The sequence below is a fragment of the Opisthocomus hoazin genome, chromosome 7 (genome assembly GCF_030867145.1).
Source record: "Opisthocomus hoazin isolate bOpiHoa1 chromosome 7, bOpiHoa1.hap1, whole genome shotgun sequence".
Classification (NCBI taxonomy): Eukaryota; Metazoa; Chordata; class Aves; order Opisthocomiformes; family Opisthocomidae; genus Opisthocomus; species Opisthocomus hoazin.
In genome coordinates, this window is record NC_134420.1 from 17,394,931 (window position 1) to 17,415,676 (window position 20,746).

Below are 20,746 nucleotides of genomic sequence, written 5' to 3' on the forward strand. Positions count from 1 at the left end.
ACAGTAATGGCTGAATGGAATCATTGAAATACTAATGCTGTTCATTAAGGAGTCTTTTTTCTGCTGCCGATTTTTGGCTTGTTTTTTTTGAAAATCAAGAGAAATTAAACTTAGCTGGAATGGCTGCAGCAATGGAAAGAAATGAAGAGTTCCCCTAGGAAGATTGCCTAATGTTGCAGATTTCTCACATGTTTATTCTGACGGAAAGCATTTTGTAAGCTCTATGGAGGAATTAGCAGAGGCATATTTAACAATAAAAAAGGCACTGAAAATGCAATGGCTTGGTGGGAAAGTTAACCGCCTTATGTTTGAAGGTATGATTTACAGGCAGAGCGGTGACGTCGGATATATTTTCAGTTAAGATAGCATACACACTACAATCACACTTCAAATTTCATAAGAGCATTAGGATTCTTGGTGAAGAAAGGTGCTATTATAAATGCAATGCATGGTTGTAATTATTAATACGTTAACAATCATAAGAATTACTGCAAAGGAAGTGAGCTATTTATTCAAACAATATCATTTTATCATCAGTTCCTATCTATGTACAATGGGATTGAATCCAGTCCACAATAATGTCAAAGTCCAACTGAATTTCATTTACAGTGCATTAAGCAGGAAAGAAAGATAATTTGGGAAGTGTGGGATGTTTGGACTTTGCTTACTTTGGCAAGATCCGTTCCTGTATAATACATTCCCGGCTCTCCCATTTTTTGCAGTCAACATCTTTTTTTTTTTTTTTCAAGTGTCAGGAGATCAGTGTACTTCTTACAAAACAAGGTTACATAATGCTCCTAGCACATATGAGCTGAGGGGAAAAACCCTTTATTCCATATCCTACAGACTTTTAAAGCCAGTGTTGGCATTTTTTTCACTCTGCTGCATGTGGATATCTTTTTTTAACTTGCTGCAAGTAAAAAAAAAGCAGCCCGGTATTTTGAATGAGTGCATCTGTCACAGAACTAGATGGTCCCCAGCCTGATGCATTTGGGCTCTACACTGAGCCCATTTGGCTCTGAGTTTCTCAAGGTAGATGGGGATTACTACTGGCTTTTCTCTTTGTCCCTCAATTGAATTTTCTTGGCACAGCCTCTCTCCTAGAAGGAGTGAAAGAGCTCCAGTGCTGCTTTTTCATCACCACCTCTGGCGTCACCTTCTGTTCTGCAAGATCTCCAGTCCAGCAGAATCTCTGGATTTACAGCAATCCCAGTCAGGCTTTGCTAAGGCTTGTCAACACGTTTCCTCTTTAAATAGCCAAAAAAAATACATGGCAGTGGAGGAGGGTAGGGGGAGTTCCTCCTGAATGATATTGTGAAGCCTGCCTCATCTCCTTTCCCTCACCAGCTCGAACCACTCTCTGAGAATGATATCTGCACCCCAGCTGCCTTGTTTGCATGTGGTAGGAGTGTTTGGTGGGGTGGAAGATGGAGGGAAGGAAGTGGCAGCTGCAATTTGTTCAAGATTATCCCAGAACCGGATTACTCTCTGGCAGCTCCGGGTGTAAGCAATACAAGTCACTACCTCGAGCTCTGACCTTCTGGCAATCCTGTAGGCCATGTCTACCCCTTACTGAATTACATCTGGCTACCGACTTCACAGCATACACCCACGTGGACTTCCCCCTGCTCCTTTTTTTTTTTTGATACTTCATATGTCCCTCAGCCTAGGCACCTGCAAGTAGAAATTGCTGTGGAATAGCTGAAGCCACAGCTATGGACCTTCTGCCTGTACACTGGCTCACATCTTTTGGGACTCCTTGCCACTGGGAAATTGGGGAGATTGTTCCTTCCTAAACTGGTATTCTCTTCCCTAGGGATGTATGGGTCAAGCAACATGAGGAGGGAGGAATAGGAAAAGTGGAGAGGCAGTCTGAGAAGGCAAATGTGTGGTGGGCTGCTATGAGCCTTGTGTGGCCCTGGACAGGTCTGGCCAGTCCTACTGAGGGGTCATCAAAGTCCAGCTTGCTATGGAACAAAAGTTTGTACCTCTCCACTGCAGAATGTACAGAATGTTTTGCCTGCAGCTGAGCTTTGACTCACTGCCTTCCAAATAAATTTTATTTGACTTTCGTTGAGTTTGCAGTCAGAAACAGGATTCTGCATGGCTGGAATTTACTTCCTCTTGCCTCTCTTGCTATCCTTGGACATTCAATACTATAAGACCTTTCGCACACATCACCTGATTTTTGTTCTGTTTTGGGAAAATTCCACTGCTCCAAACTCTAGCTGTTTTCAGGGAAGTAAGTGAAAACTGGCTACCACTAAATTTTAGTCATCATTTAGTCTGGTCTTGGACCAGTCACTAATTGATAGCTCTTCATGCTGGTCCCTTTCAAAACCAGAGTTGCAGCTGCTACTCTTTTGCTGCTTAGTGCAAGAAGTAGGAGAAGGTAGAGACAGTTTTAAGACAGAAAAAATTTCAATCCTGTTACATTTATAGAGGAATCTCTCTGTTTCTTAAAGGGTCACAGCATGAAGTTCTGTGACTTCAGAGCACACACAGTACCAGGAAGTTGATTACATTTTTGCTGATACCATATTGGAACTGTCAAGTGTTTGATGGACCGTATCTGTCCTAATAATGAAAAATCCTTAGTTTATCAACCTATTGCCTTTATAGATCCTAAAGCTGTGTATATTTCCCAAAAAGAAAAAGGACATTTTTCCTTTAAAAAGTTAGTTGCTGAGCTTCTAGCCCATCCCCTCTTGACTGAGATACGTTCAAGAGTCATAGAGGGTTGGTCTTAAACAAATAGCCCAATGAATTTACTACGTCAGTCATGTTCACTCCATTGTGTCTAATGCAGAAGGTATTGAGGAAATTCCATGAATAAAATAATTTTCTAGTCTCCCTGCATTCATTGCCAAGAACAGCATCAGCACAGCTGATAACCATAGTTGCTGTTGGTCTGTAGCATTATTTCAAAGGAAAACTGGAGCAAAAAGTACAGTCAATGAAATATAATATAAATGGAGAAAAAAAAGCTTAAAACATCACTTTTTTGGTCCTCAGTTGAATGAGACTTTATATGAAGTCAGTGGAACTTAGACCTGGTATGAAACAGATGTTAAAATTTACTAGTTGAGTAAAGAACTTGCCCTGGTTGGGACCTGACCGTCTTTGGTGTAAATAGACCAGTTCAAGGATGTTCAAAACTGTGCTGTAAGTGAAAGGGTCCTTAGGGTGCAGTGCCCTTCCCAGCTGATTCCATGCATGATTGTTACCCTTACATGATGCGAGACCTCCCACCCACTCCATACAACTACTCCTCTTCAGTGGCCATTCCTGTTGTTGTTTTGTTCACTTCCATCTTCGCAGAAGAAGAGGGAGATTGCAATGAGATAGGTAATCTTCCTTCATATCAGCTGACATTTCTCTTAAGGAAAATGAACGAGAAGATTTAAAACTCCTAAAGTTCTAAGTGAGAATAATTAGAGTAGCTTTCACCACACACCATCTTCCGTTACTAAATAAAACGAGGCACTCTGTGTACGCACACTGTTCCTTATGCCTAAGGCCAGAACCCTTTCTCTCTCTCAAGCAAACCAGAAAGACTTCAGGTATTTTTCAAACCAGATTCTGAAACAAAAAACAACCAAACTTGAAGGTGTTCAAATTCTGGGTTCTGGTTTTCCATATGGGACCTTTCCCTATTTCACAACCTCTCTAGAAGAGAAATTAGAAGGATGTGGCTCTGCATTGCAGAGGCTAAGCTCCTTTCAACTTGCCTCTCCCACTGCTTATCTTCATTCCTCTATTCATTCTTTCCTTGATCATGTGCTTGTGATGCAACTGCAGGAACAGCAAGCACATGGCCTCACAGCCCATGCTCACAGCAGAAATGTTATTGCTCCAAGATTATTGCATCTGTGCAGCTGAAAGAGTTAATGAAGAATAAATGGCAACAGGCAACATGAGAGGAGGAAGAGATGTTAAGAATGGAGGCATTGTTTTCTGGATTAATAGTTCATATATGGAGAAGAAAGTCAAAACTTTTCCTGTTGTAGGCAGTTGGGATTTGTAGAGTCTAGTCACACCTTTAGAAAAAAAAGTCTTAGCAATTCCCTGCAAACAATTTCAAATAAACCAAAACTTTTGAGATTGTTTAGTCTTCCTCCTGATATATCATTCAGTGAAGATAGAACATTTGATCAGAGCTGTAGTGTTTAACATCTGTGATTAGAGCTGTAGCAATGGGCAGGGAGAAGTATGCTGGATGGATATATGTGAGCCTGAGTCTTCCTGCTCTGTTAACCTTGGGGGACAATAGGGGGTGACTGGTCGAAGCTGAAGGGGATGAGTGTTTCAAAGGATAACCAAGGCATCTTGAGTTACACATAGAAAACCCAGTCTTAACACTGAATCACTAAAAAAGGCTATCCACTGTATTAACACCCTCTTAAATTCCTCTTCTAAGAAAGATGTTGTTCAATTGGTCAATACAACTTTAGCTGCTATGCAGAACTATCTGTAAATATAATTTTATCTCTAGAAAAAGAAATGAGCGCATCTAGAAGAAATATCTCTAGAAAAAGTGTTATGCAGATTCCGTAGTACCAAACAATACATGACAGCGTCTTCACTTACTTGTTGACCAGTAGTTCTCATTTTCAGTCTTTCTTCTCTCCTACGCTGTACCTTGTCTTTCCCTAGATAACTGCTTCTTCCCAAGGTAACTAAGATGATTTCTAAGTACTTGCATTCTTCATGAAGATAGCCAGCATTTCAGTTCCATAGAAACACTGGTTTAAGCTCATTTAATAAGAAAATACCACCTGCTACTGGAGCAACCCTGCATATTCATAGATTGGCATGACACCTACATTGGTCACAAATTTTGTGGAGCTTGATGTACATGCACATGTAGTTCCTTGCTCCATTTGTGCATATGTTTACATGAGCCAGAAGAAGAGCTGGAGCACAACTTTGCTTGGCAGAGAAACAAATTGTAGTATTGTAGCATGATGGAAATGCATGCTGTATCATATAACAATGTATAACAATGCTTAGGCATGAAAGAAACTCCTAGCAGCTCAGTTGTCAGTTCTTAGGCAGTAGTTCACAGCTACAGACATCAAGGAGACTTCCCTAGTTCAATGGACTTCCCGTAAATACAAATTTTCAGTGTCAGTGGTTCGTCAAATTAGATTTTGGTTCCTATGATATTCTTAGAGTTTTTATCTGTATAGATGAGGTCAGACCCTGAATACCCCAAATGTCACCTTGGGCTTATATTTCCTAATTTCATCTGTTTAAGTGTGTTAGTGAATTAAGACCCTCAGTTGTCCACCAAGTCAATACTCCACTGAGGCATTTCAGCCCATTAGAGATACAAACCTCCTAGTGTTACTTTTCATTGACTCATATCCTAATTTAAGTACCTCAGATAAGTTCCCACCTCAGAGTGATTGTATTTAGGGCCCTCATATTTTATTGGCAGGTAAGCTTTTGTCATCCATTAAAACTAGAATTTGCTGTGAGTAATCATTTAAAGATATTCAGCAGGGCTCCAGCCTTGACTTACAGAACACCAAGTGTTTCTCAGCCTCCCTACCTGTAACCCATCAAATGGTTATGGTCTGATATAAGGAACAGGCCTCAGATTTGACCTTCCATTCTTTTTCTTGAAATTTATCATCCAGATGGTTTGCAACTCCTTCTGTGTGCTTCTTGAAGAAACCAAATGCTTTGTAAACCCTCTTGTCCACAATCTCACAGTCTAACATACATTTACATTCAAAGATGCAGCAATAAACACAACAAATCCTGAGATGGGTCTGCTTGGAGATTACAGACTCTCAGGGAAGATTAGAAAAACAACATAAAAATGGCAGTAACTTCATGATCAAGGAAATTTTCCATAACTTTGGGGAAGCAGAGTTCATTTGTGCCGTCAGCAAATGTCAAGTTAAATATTACTTTGATTTCTGAAGGCAGTCACTGATTCCATCTCTTAGCCCTGCAAAGCTGCCCAGTCCTAGCATCACCCGTTTCATGTGTACTCTTGCGATCAGTGGCATTTCATGGAAGTCAGCTCAAGCCAACATGAGCTTCCAGGAGGGATTCAACATCCGGGGATGGTATCAGCATCCTGAGCAAAGCAGTCCATTTAATACAAAGCATCAGATCTCAAGGGCAGAGAAGTCAAGGGAAAGATCCTCACTGACTATGGCTGGGTTTGGATCCCATCTGTCATCTTCATTTCACTGCCTCTGGTGATTTTATGTGTCAGCTGACGCAAAGGGAAAGCACTCCAAAATAGGGTTGTAGCTACATGTAATACAGGGTGCCAGGAGGGAAGCCTTGTATTCTTGCAGGGTCTGCAAGAAATCAAAGGACCTTCTTCAGCAGGATGGCAGGAATAACTCGGCAACAAAGAGGGCCACCCATTAGTCGATATGAAAAAGGCCTTACATCTCCACAGCTGCAATTAATATCCACTGCTGGTGAACAGGGATAGAAGTTGTAAACATGTAGGACCTTCCTATAGCATGACTAAAATTAATTATAAAGAATATGTATTTTTGCAAAATGTCAGAAGTCTCCACCTTTATTAGCATCAGTTCATCCAGTTTCCTTGTATTCCATGAAGAACTTTGCACTATGAATTTCCCTCCCAGCTCTCTCTCTTCATCCCAACCATCACAGCAAGCTTACACTTACTAGGTTACTTTGATGTGTTATCAGGACACTGAGGATCCTCATACTGTATTTCATGCTATTCTATGAAGCGTCACTTAATGAAGGCTAATCCTTTTTTAAAATATAGGACCCTCCTACTAAATTCAGCTGCTGGATTTTTATCCTACGCTTGGCCTCTACCTGTTTACCAACCTTCCACAAAGCCTTTAAGTAAAATAACAGGGACAGTCAATATTACAAGACCCAGGAAAATGTAACTATTCCTTATGTATCAGGTTTTCCTGTCAACTCTGGGGTATAGTATTATCCGGTACTGTTAAATGGCTGGACTTCTAAAACAATGGTGTTAACCCAGTGTCTTTACATGTTGGGATTTTGTTCTTTCTTCACCCACAGTTTCAGAAGAACACTTATTTCTTTGACTTTGTTTGTTTCCTAGATTAAAACCATCCTGATTTGGTAGAACTAAAGAAAATATTCCTATAGCTTTACATGATCACCAAACTGTTATACAAAAATAAATGTGCATTAATGAATGTTATTCACTTCCTTTTGAGGGGAGATGAAGTCACAGGGAAATAAAAGGGAATATTTAGATAACATTTCCATAGTGATGAAATAATGGTTGTATGTTTGCATAGCTGTACTCAGACCAGAATATTTCCTTTATTGGGATACTGTTACCTGTTTTAAAACAAACTTGTTCAAGACTATGTTAAACAGTCTGCTTTGACTGACTGGATGAACCAGAGCCCCAGGTAACCCCAAAGGGCTGATATGGGTTGCTCAATTTAGACCTCATCAGTTATTAGAACTGACCAGGGAGGTGGAGATATAGTAAGGTCTGCTCTACCACTTTGAGTCCCTTCCCTATTCTACCTCCTCTAATCCTCATGAAGATGCACCCCTCCTATCACCCGTGCTGCTTGTACATGGGCATTAGTGAGGAACAAGAGAGAAGGAGAAATTCCTGAGCTGTAACTAGCAGGTTTCTCATAGCAGTGAATGTCCCTGTATAGAGTTGTTTTCCTAGCAGACGTCTACTTAATTTTAAGACCACATTTGTGCTGTCATTGGCGAACACAGCAAGGTTCACTGGATGGGCATTCAAGGCACTCTTGCAGCAATGGGTCAAGGTTGGAAATCCTACTGACACAGAAGCAATTGAAAAGGCTTGAGTAAGATGAAATACTTGACTTCTACTGCAGAAGTTACTTTAGAGTAGGCAGGAGTGGAGATGAATAAGAGTAGGACAACAGTCAGCTGTTACACCAAAATCTATCAGATGCGTGTCCCAGAAAAATAGAAGTGAAGGAAACATAATCTATTGTAGCTTGGGGAGGTTGCTTTCTCCCCCAGGGAACCCCTCCCCGTACTCTAAGTAGTTAAAATGCACAGCATACTGTTTGCTTCATAGTGGCTACTTACGTGACAGCTCTCAGGGTTTAACTACCATAAATCATACATTTTTTTTGGTCAGGATGCTTAAAAATCTGATATAAACAGGCTCTTGACAAAAATGTTACACCACTGGAATGGCCAGGAGCCATTGATTTTATATGTTTATAGCTTCTCTTCCCCATATTTGAGACAATCATGAAGTTTACAACTAAATACGAGTTGTCATGGGAGCTATTTCAAACTTTGAAAGCCAGTGATATCAATGGCTTAAGCATGACAGATTAGCTAGTTAAAGAGAACTGAGGTGCTTATTCTTCATTAGAATATTGCCCAATTCATTCCAAATTATTTTTCCAAATATTTGTATGAAACTGTTAACCCAAAGAGTAAGTTGCCCCTTACCTCAAACCAGTCTCAATTTGTGCTGGAGCTGTCATAGCACCACTACAGAGCAGGACTAGCAAGTCCACAAAGAGGTGGGGAGGATAAAACAGCAAAACTCTGATTACAGAGCAGCTGAATATTTTACCCAAATGATGTCTCTTTTTCTTTATCTAAGAAGCAGGATCCTATTTTCTATTAAACTTCATGGGATGTAGCAGCCCAAAAGAAGAAGTACCCCAAAATCTGCTGGAACAGCTGCTACCCTAAGGCTGTGTGAAATGAACCAGTCAATTCCACATGTGAAAGTCCTAGTCCTGCAGATGCTAAGGAGTGCATGGAATTGGACAAAATCTTAAAAGGTTAAATTTCAGTATGATCAGAGGCATTTTGCAGATTTCATTCAAAAACATGAAGAGGAAGTTGATGTTGATTTGTCTGAATTTATGATAGTGTAGTTTACCTGAGGGGTTAGGCCACTCTGCACACATGCATGTGTGTGTGTATGTTTGGAGTTGCGATGGTAAAGAGCTAGCAAAAAATATTATACCTTAATTATGTAGCAAAAATAGCATGTTTTGGAAATTACCAAAAGCCTATGTATTCCCACTGGGGCTCGTTGAAACCTGGCAACTGTGTAAGAAGCTTTTTCTTATATTTTCAACAAAAAAACACAGATTGTTTCATTACAGCAAACAGAAAATTCATTTGGAACCAATAAATATATTTATAAGTCTATCTGATGTTGGCATAACAGGATTACAAGTGAAAAAAAGATACAGCATTTATAACAAGTTACATGCCTTAGTGGTGCCTTATCAGGTTATGTGAGTAGCAAAGATCAGACATGCGCTGGTTAAGAGTGTAATAAAGTCTATACAATATTAGGTTTTAGCAATGTTGACACTTGCAGGAAAGCAGAAGGTAGGCTGTCATATATCTTAATAAATCCCTTTTTAGTAAGCACTGTTTGATTGTCATAAAATCAAATCACTAACACAGCTGTCTGCGCAGAATACTATCCACAAAGTTTTGGATAAAGAGGACTTACACCTTCATCCCTCAGTTTTCCTCAGCGTCTCTTCAGCAATTTGTCTTTTGTCAACACCTTCTGAAGTATGAAATTTTCAGCTGCTGGGATTTCAACGGGAAAACTAAACCAGGAGTTACCCAACATCCAGATCGGTTTAAAATGAGTTCTTTGACGTGTAAAGGCAGAAAAAAAAAATTTTTCTCACCTTTAAGTTTATTTGTTATAGTATTACTGTTTTATTTTATTTAAATGCCCTCACATGCAAGTATACAAACATACATATGCATTTCTCTTAGTATTAAATACAGTCCACGTATTTTATATTGATATTTTCCCATAACATAAAACATAACCAAAAATTAATGCAAGTCAGAGTCACAAAAAGTGGCTCTAAAATGGCATTTTTACCTTGCTGAAACAATTTATTCTCGACTAAAAGCGTCATTTTCTTTAACGCAGTCTTGCAAAATATTTCTATTTTTTTCTTTTCAAGGCAAAAATGCTTCAATGGCATTTTCATTAATATTTTTCAGATTGGCTCACTTGACCTCTGAGTTATTTTGACTTTGGTATTCTGTATTTACACAGCGGTTTGGGTTGAAATGATAACATATTACTACTATATACCACATTTGCTCTGAAATTCTACTACATCTTCTGAAATCATAATTGGTAAAAACCAGAAGTGGATTATGATTCCCAATGGAAAAATAGGTGTTTTATACCTTAAGAATGCATTAATTTCACTTAACATGATAATATCATCATTTATCCAACTCTGTTTATATGTAACTAGTTCTCTTATAGTCTACTAAAATGCTCTGATGTGCCTGGACCTAGCACAGGGTCCACCAGAGTAAGCGACAGAGCTTAATGCTGTTCTGTAGCTTTCCCTTGGTTACGAGGAAGCCACCTGATGTGTGGACATCATCTTTAACGTATTTTTCAAAAGGTACAAATCTTTAAAGTTAATATTGTTACTGTGTGTTGATTTGTTTAAATCCCCCTAATATGCAGACAATAGAATAGATATAACTTGGTTCAGGTTTATCCTACACACGGTGAAGAGAACTAGATTTAGGAACTTATATGGATTACTGTATAATCACAAAACAATCACTATAGGGATTGTATAGATATCTGTGGAAACCAGAGTATAACTCAGAGGATCTATATCAATCACTGTGAATATCTGCTGCAATGTCTCATCAGAGAGCTAATTCTTCAGCTGTTGGCTGCAAGAATGTAAGAAAGGGCTCAAGGCATAAAATAAATCAGGTCTGGATTTCAGAAACTTTGGAAGTGGAAGACTTTCAATGCGTTTGGTTTATTGCACTGACAGGGTCCATGAACAAAACAAATGAACAGACAAAACCTACCCAGACCCAAAACTCAGATTCAGAAACTCTTGGCTATGATGTGGGTTAAGACAGAATTTAGGAAAAAAAAAAACGGTCCAATCCCCAAGTGCTCTCGACTAATGCCATTCTTTGTGAAGATACCCAGCAAAGTTTCTGATTTTCAGCCATTGTCCAGAAAGATAAGAAATTGATTTACCTCATGTAGTTATTTTGTCACTGCACATGAAATCAGAGATATCTTGACTAGTGGCTCCTGTCTGGACAGAAATTACTAAAGGGTAATGAGAAGTTAGGCAGTTATATTGAGTATCTTCTAATATTATAAATGTACATAATTCCATGTCATACTAAGACATCATGTTCATAGCTTTTCTGTATCATTTTCAAGCAGGACATGGACCTGTTGGAGCAGGTGCAGAGGAGGGCCAGAAAAATGATCTGAGGGCTGAAGCACCTCTCCTGTGAGGACAGGCTGAGAGAGGGTTGTTCAGCCTGGAGAACAGAAGGCTCCAGGGACACCCTATTGCAGCCTTCCAGTAACTGCAGGGGGCCTATAGCAAAGATGGGGAAAATCTTTTCAGCAAGACCTGTTATGACAGGACAAGGAGTAATGGTTTTAAACTAAGGGAGGGTAGATCAAGACTGGATATAAAGAAGAGATTTTTTTACAATGAAGGTGGTGAAACACTGGGATGGGTTACCCATAGAGGTAGTGGAGGCTCCATCTCTAGAAATATTCAAGGTCAGGTTGGACAGGGCTCTGAGCAACCTGGTCTGGTTGAAGATGTCCCTGTGCTCAGTTCAAGGGGGTTGGGCTAGATGACCTGTAAAGGTTGGGCTAGATGACATTTTCTTAAGTCCCTTCCAACACAGAGCATTCTATGATTCTATGATAATAAGAGACTGAGACAGTTCATTGTGTAAAATCTCTGTTTATATGAAGTGAAAAACAGGTTTGTGCATGGATGCACTCGTACATATATACATGTGAATATAATTATGGATGACAATTTGTTTTCCCAGGTCTTTCACTCAAAACTTCACTTGTCTGATCTGCTCAGTCTTTCTCTTTTTCTATAAAATACATGTATTTTAGCATGCATCTCTCTTTTCTTGAGTCTCTGTCACTCAAAAGGAGTAAGAACTATCAAGTAATTTACTATAACAGGTTATAGGAGCATAGCTTATTTATCCAAAGATTCAAATGGAGTTATAACATTTCTTTGTATACCCATAAGAGGTTTGAATCTCAAGTGGAGAGAAGAATGCAAAGATGCAAAGAGAATGATGCAAACTGGAAACTGAAGTAGGTGAAACATCAGACAGTGATAAACTGGTCATGACCTTGAAAGTAGCAGATTTGGCAATGGTCTTGCAAAAGTCTGTTAGAACATTAAGTAACTTGAAGATAGAGCTTTATCCCTACAGAAGGGCTGAGTTAAGTTTGGAGGAGATATCCTGGATTTAGACTGTATGGTTGTGATACTTCCCACCTCCACCATCCTCACAATAGCTCCAGGGACAGGGAGGGTGTTGAAGGACAGAGTTAGGAAGCAATCATTTCCCCCATGTCCCTCCATTCATGATTTGGGTTCCAGGTTTTTTTTTTCAGACTCTGGAGTCCTGGAGATTTGGCAGAGCTAAGAGGGTGTGGCAGTGCTCTTGTGGCATTCCCCTCTCACAGGTACCCAGCTGTTGTAAACTTTTTGCACACAGAGACTTAAACCAGATATTGAACAGAGAGGATATTTTTCTCACTGAAGTGTGTTGGAAGGGGTTGCTGGGTTTGGAGTGTTTCTCCTCTTTTCTCTGATATGGCTGTGATTCATCAAAGTCGATTTACGTAGCAAATTCTACATCCATTCTTTTCTGTATCCTTTGCCCTGTTCCTCAAAATACGATGTCTTTAAAGCTATAGGCTCTGGCTAGGCTGTTTTGTTTATGGTTTCCTGATTTATGACCTCCAGTCGAGCTTCATCTAGGAAAGCGGTTTTTCAAAATTATGCCTTTAATGTGACATCCATTCAAGAGGGAAGGCGAATGTTTTTGGGAAATAAAATATAGTAGGGCTCAGTGACATGTGAAATTCATGCATCTCCCCTGTGCAGCACTAGTGACAAGCAGACATCTGATCTAGCATTTCCATGAGGTCTTCTGCCTACATAGCACTGTTTATTTATTGAGATACCCATGCTTACTTTAGAGCTTTATCCTGCTATCACTGCATTGAATGGAAAGTTGAGATTTTTCATGCATCCTCTCAACATCAGCTTTATTTGCTTTAAGACAGGCACCAGAGGACTCTGAGGCTTACCGTGAAACAGTGAGTGATGCCAAGCCTGGCATTAAGCATATAGTCTCTTTGACATGAGGAAATTTTATGCAAGTGGATCCTATTCCTTGTTTTCTTGGCAGATTTCTGGTAGGTTCACTATACCCTGATTTATTTGTCTTTTCTTCTGTATAACAGCATTACCTGTAGCAAACTGGCTAGCCTCTACAAATCATTTGCTACATATTCCTGGAAAGATACCAAATCCAGAAAGAAGTTTAATTAACCTTTTCTGGTGAAGCTGATAAGGCACAAACTTATTTGCAGCAGTAACACTGGCTAAATACAGATGGTTAATCTTGATGAGGACATGAGTCGTCAATATGTCCTTTAAGCTTTTACTTCCCTCTACATACCATTTTGGCAGTTGCCTTTTATGATCTCTCCTCTGCTATGAAATTTTAGAGAGATGAAAATTCCTAGGAGGTCTATGGCATGCAGTTTTAATCTCTGCATGTTTCTACCCAAGGAATGAGAAATTATCTGATGCGTTTCTCTGGCTTCAATTTGCTGTTTGAACGATGATGCTTCTGGCATACATGTATTGATGAATCCTCTTGGGAATCCTTTTGGATGAAAGGTATTATCCAAAAGTAAATTTTAACTTATTAGAAATACCACTTCTAATTTTGTGTTAGGAATTGAATGAACAAAAGTTTGAGAAGCCTGGCTAACTCCCTTTGAAATGCAGGGCATAAGCAAGCTAGCACTGCTGCCTGCCTGGTTGGAGTCTAGAATAATAGGAATTCAGGGAGCCCAAGAGTTAAAAGCAAGGAATATTGGAAAAGAAAGGCAAGATCTGTAAGAGACCGCACCCCCTACTTTCTCTTTTAAGAGAAAAAGAGACATCTTGAAAGAAACTGGTTGTTGTCTTCATTCAAAACCTATCACATTGCCAAGGAGTCTTGCCACTACCTTTGTCAGCTTTGTTTACAGCTTTAGATTTCCCATATACCTCCACTGTTTTCTTGATAAAACGGCTTCCAGCAGTCCCCATCTCCATCAACCCTAGGAGCTGCTGCTCACTGATTTCACTCATTTTGCACCACTGAGAACAGGATGCTGCTGCATCTGCTACGTTTGAAAAGACCTGACTTGTCCTGAAGAGCTGAGTCATTTATGCTGTGTTCTTTAAGGATCCATACACTGATTTATAAGCAGACGACTAGAAACATTCTGTGTGCCAGAACTATTCAGTCTTATTTTGAAAGTAGATTGGAACCTGGCTTCAATGCACACCCTTGCTGCAATTGCCAAAGAATGAAGATCACTTAGAAGTTGTCTCTACTGATGTTCGTATTTGGCTTGTTTTGCCTTCTACCAGCCATCCTCCCTCATTTACATCAGGTCCTGTATTCTGTACTGAAGCCATACGTACTACATTCATTTCTTAAGTCAGCACCAAAACTTCTGCTGAAGGCCAGACGATGCCAAAAGGGCATCACCTTGACATGTGATCTCCATTCCTGTGGGGAACACCTCTGCAGACACTTGCTTTTCCTCCATACATTTCTCTAATCCATGCAGAATACAAGAGATGGTATGCTGACAGGTCAGAAGCCAGGAACAATGAATTGTGCAATTCCTGTCCATCGACTTTCTGTGTTAAGATCTGCACGCGGATAGACCCCAACCCCACAGACACTGGCTGGAAAGTCAGCAGCAGCTGGGTCAGTCTGCTACGTGGAGGTGACCATATTTCCCACCATTGTCAGGCTGCATTGCTGTTTGGGGTCAAATAAAAAACCTTAGGGTTGAGATGAACGGCAGACAGGGGACCAAGGCCAACATTAAGGACAATATAATTTCAATTAAAGCTACAATTTCACTGACATATAGCAGAAATATGCAAAAATGGGTAAGACACAGGTACACAGATTCCTCACTGAATGCATTCATTGGGTCACCCCACTATTTGCAGTGAATAGGCTTCAGGCAAGCAGGAAAGTGTTGCCTTTCTCCAGAAAAGTTTTCCCAAGTGATAATCTCTACTGCTGACATATCTGGGGAAAAAAATGCTGGTCTTTCACTTCCCTTAATCCTACTAGTTTGTAATGCTAGACAGTTATGACAAAAATGAACCAGAATGAGAATGAAAACTACAGGAATAAATGTTCCTACGATCTAACCTGCAGCATTCTCTGCACTTCAAGCACATGCACACCCCCGGTAATAACTCTCTCTCACATTAATTCAGGACCTTTCATCCTCTATGGTTTCACAAGCTGTTTTAAACATATTGTGTGGATAGGTGATTTCCATTTGTAGGCAATGCAGAGAACAGAGAAACACTGCAGAGTAGAGGACAATAATAGTACTATGTTAAGTTGAAAATGTAAGGCAAGTTTTCTAGCCACGAAAATTCTCCCAAACTGGAATCAGATCACCACGGGATTAGTATCTGCTCCTTTGCTGAATTTACCTCTGATCATCAATTTTTATCTGTATAAATGTTCTTCCAGCAAAACATCATCTTCTAATGATATGCATGATGGATGGGAAACAATGGTCAAATGCTGGGATAAAAGATGAAAGAGTCATCTATTGAATTGTTTATGCCACCCATTAAAGGTCTCTGAAAGGTGCTATTCAAATACAAAATGGCTGAGATTATAGTATCAGACAGTATCCAGCAAAAGTAAGTACAGGAATCGCAGATATCATGCACACCTACTAGCACTGAAAACTAAAGAAGTAAAATATCAGAAATCTTTGCCAAATTCAGATATACAATTGTTCTCTGACATTACTTTCCTGAAAGTATAATTACTTTCCTTAAGTAACATTTTTATTAAAGCTTCATGTCTTTTGTGACACTGGAAAACTCATAAATACACACACGAACAAAAAGATATCCAAAACAAAGCTATTATGGGCTGGTCTTAACAATCAACATCTTAACATATCTCTCAGGTCTTTGTTCTTGCAGAATCCCTTTAAAAACCTTGTGGTTTTTGACAGTTATTATCATAGTGGTTCTGCTCTAAAGCACGGTGAGATCAAGTGGAGTCTTTCAACTGATTTTATTGACATTATTATTGAGATCACCATGACTAAGATTTTTCTGTATTTTCCATTGGAACAGATCAGAAAGTATGTGATTTTGTACATACATTACTGACTTTTCAATGGATATGAGCCAATGGTCACTTCTGCTTTGCTTGCCCTTTTTTTGATAGTTTAAAAGTCAGGACTCCTGGTATTTTTAGCTGCTGCTTTACTAGGAAAAAAAAAAGAAAAGAACAGTTACATGGCAAATTACTCTAGAGTTTAGAGTATTGTTCCAAATTTTGAAGTATTACTGATATAGTAAAAGCATACTTAGGAATGTAAAGTTCATCTTGAAGATATTAGGTGTTACCCCACTATCTTCAGTGATTAAACCTCAGAGACCCCAGGAGAAAAAAAGAGCTATATGTGAAAACTTCCTCCCAAAGACCTTTTCCTAATCTCTACTACTGGCATCCGTTTTGACCAACACACATTGCCATATAATCTCTATGGATATTTACTTAGGCCGTGCTGTTGGTTCACTGTTTTTACCTAGACAGCAAGATTCATGGAAACATTCATGTATCATAATCTATTCACAGGTGAGATACTGTAAATGAGCTTTGCGTGACTGTACCAGAGTGGCTCAACAGGTTTTGGTCCATGTCTAGTACACTTCTGAGTGCTTGTGATTTACGGTGACATCCCATCAGATTTCCACCCAGAAGAGCAATCTAATGTTGGTTTGGAAACTCCTTACAGCAACCAGTTCCTACTTTGCCTCAGCAAATTCCTCCTGTAATTGTTTTATTTATTTATTTATTTATTAGCCACACACAGGAAGTAGTGCTTTGACCAATTTGGAAGAGCTTTCATTGTTCGGTTTGGGATTTTTTCTCCCTCCCCCACCTCAAATCAAAACAACCTGCCAGTGAATTAACTGGATGCAACCTTCTTTCAACTGTGATGAGCTGTTTTCACAATAAACTTTCAGGTGCCTGCCTCTTGTTGGCCCAACAGTGAGAAAACAAGCTTTGCTTCCTCAGGTGGGACACGCTCCAAGAAGTAGTTACTGTGCGTCTTTCCATTGACTGCAGTGAACTTATTTTATATTGCTCATTTGTTGTCCATATGTCTATTCATTGATCAATGCCTTTAATATGTCACCGAACCAAAAGTAGTAGGTGTTCTGTCTACAGTCGTACACCTGCTATCTGTGCATCAGGAAGATGAAAAGGGATTCAAATAGCCAATTTTTTGTTGAAGTTAATGAATGCTGCAGTATTACCTAAGTTAGAGGAGTTTACCTTTTCTGTCAATCAATTTCAATCAATGTTTCTCGAGACCTAACTGAAATCCAGAAAGCTGAAACAAGTTCAGGAAAGGCTGAGGCCCTGGAGAAATCACTGTCAGATTCATTTGAGGAAATGGAAATTTAAGCCCCTTTGGAGATAATGTCAAAAGTATGATAAAGATTTTATGCAATTAGTCTAAGATACAAGCAAGTATAAGTATGTCCACAAACACTGAGGAAGCTTGGGTCTACCTCTTGTGAAAATAATATTTTTACTATAGACTGTTAATTGTCAAAAAAGATAAATAAGTCAACATGAGAACAAACTAGATGATAACTGCATATAAAATGATCTCAGTTTGCTGCTTTAACTGCGCTTTCAGCTGATTCCAGTTTCTTGGATTATATAGAAACAGGACAAAAGTGTAACAAGATTGTACCATCTTTGAGAAGGTCCACCAGTACTGCACTCCTTACACAACCTCTTTTCCAGGAGCTCTGAGATCACAGCTTTTACGATAAAGTTCATCCAACTTTCTTTCAGTACTATGTTATGAATAATTTTGTGTGAACAGTACCATGAAAGAGCCCATTTCTGTCCAGACATTCCAAAGTGAGGCACAGGCATCTGATACAAACACTTCAGATATCCAACTGGGCATAAGAGGAAGTCCACCTTTTTCTTATGTATAATTAATTACGTTCTAGAAATAGTAGCCATATCTGTAAACTGTTATCATTCCTACAGATCTATTGGGAGGTGCTCCTTTACGTCATACCCTTTCATTCAATATTGTTAACGTAAAAATATATAATACAATGTAGTGAGGTTTGTTATGGTTACTAAAGATAAAGATCTACACATCCACCCCCTGCCTTTTTTAAGGCCAGTTTTGTGTGATGGTGTTGTCTCACAAATGGAGTTCGTTACCTGGTGTGCAACATCCAACATGTACAGACAGCCAAGATACCAGTTTATTTCATGTCTGCGCAGAGATGGGTGCTAGGTGGTAACTCCACAAAGCTAGCGCACTTTGGCTAATGTGCGGTAAACATTTATGCATTTTGAGCAACAGTCATCAGTACTTCTAGAGTTACATTTAATAACCCTCTTTCCCCATTGGTCCTTACATATCTTGTCCCCACTCGAAATCCTCCCTTTCTACTGTGCATGTTCAGTGAATAAGGGTCTCTGCTCGGGTTGGGGTCTCCAGCTCAGGGGGTGTGATTTTTAGTGTTATAATGAGGACATTTCATTTAAGGGCACTCTTTATCATTCTTCTGCTGTTGGTTCTAAACTGTTCAAAAACATCTTAGCTTACATATTCTTCCAAAACATACTTCGTTCCCAGGGACAGTAGTTCCTGATTAGACGCTCCTGTATAAGCCACTCTTGACAACATCTTGGCCTGCCGTTAATCCTAGACTACATATTCTAGCTGAATAATTAGGTTAGACCAACTTTCTGTGGATACTTGTATAATGCAAAGTTCAACAGACTACAATGGTTTTGTTCCTCCGCTCATGGAGGAACAGTATCTCTTGGTACTAGTGAGTCAATGGGGTAAATACTACTCCAAAGGGAGAGTGATTGCTATATGTGACTATATTTAAGTGTCAAGCACAGTCAGAGAAGCAAGGTAGAGACTGTGTTTCCCATCTACACTCCTAGCTCAGTGGATCACCAGGTCTGAATCTGGTTGATCTGGTTTGAAGAGCACAGAGTAATTTGTAAACCCATATTAAATCACTGCACTAGGAAGAACTGACAAGTATCCAAAAGTCTGTAATGCACAGATGGTTTCATCACATAGAAGCTGAAACATGGACTACACTGATGACGTGGTGCAGAACAGGTTTTCAGGATGTTCTTCGATTATGTGAAATATGTTCCTCCAATAAAAAGTATTACAGATATAATAAAGATAAAAATCTAGTGCCCAGCTCAAGGGTTGGACAGTGAGGAGTAAAGATATGCCAGCTGGATGACCGCCCAAGTGAACTGCACTGCAGCCTCTAGACAGGTGAAAATTCATTATTTATAAGGATGTCAAATCATTTGCCTTTTCTGTAAAACATTGGTTCATCTGACTTGTGCGCAAGATCATGTGGAGAAATACCCGTCATTCAATTAAGAAAAATAATGGGCCATATTCTCCTGTGGCATGGTTTGCCATTCCTGCACCAGCACAGTTCATAGCATGACCATGATTATAGCAGTATAGAGGTATTACACTCTATTGTAAGTGGTTCCTCTTAGTGCAGAAATAAACATTATGAACACACCACACGTATACCACTCAAATTATAGCCATGCTATATTTTCTGTTCTGGTAAAGGTGTATGACTTCTACGTATAGACAAAGCAAATCTGAAACAATGAAAAAACATTGTCCGCTTGGAGAGACACATGTAAAATTTAGCAAAATAAGAAAGGTTATGAGCTAAAACCCAACATGTTACATGAGCTGTTGAACGAGAAGGCCTGGTTTCATGTAGATCTGCATTGTGGCTGATTAGTTCATGGCTTCTCTGATAGATAACAAGGGTTGAGCTCACACAATGGTCTTTCTTTTAATAGCGACATTTTGTCATTTCCTTGACTCCCTATTTTCATGGAGCTTGTAAGAATCTAGGGCCTCTGGGGTCACATACCTCTGTCAGATTTCACTGAAATCACCCACTGACTTGAGGTGTTTTCTGGGAACAGCAGATGAATAGACACAGACCCGCACTGCATCACTGAATGACCTTAACTCCCACAAAAAAACTGAAGCAAGAAGAAAAAATCCAGGTTTTATTCAATACAGTAGACAGATGGAACTAGCTGGTTTTCATACTCACTTAAATGTACGTTTGTCCAATATTCTGCTCTTTCTCTTCCTCTTTCTGTTCCCAAGTCCAGTATATCGGTTAAATGGAGCACTGCAACTTGGGGTAGAAAAAAACCCTTGTTGGTAGAGGTGCAAAAATTCCCTTAGAACAGCTGAATCTCCAGAAAGTCCCTGTGACTTTCAGCAAACTGCGTTTTCTGACACGTCTTGCAGCACAACCAAGGAAGTGATGACCAGTGATGAGCAGTGGGGTGTTGCACAGATGCATAGCTTTCTTGGCAAGCCTAAGGGCATCATGTGGAACAGCAGGGGACAGGACCCTAGAGGTGGCTGAGGAGGAGTGAAGCAAGATAACAATGAAAGGTTTGTTGCTGTCTATGCAAAAAGGGAACCCAAACTCTCCTCCCACATCAATTCTTTGTATAATCCTGGACAATGAACTTTACACACCTATACAAAGAGTCCCTTTACCTC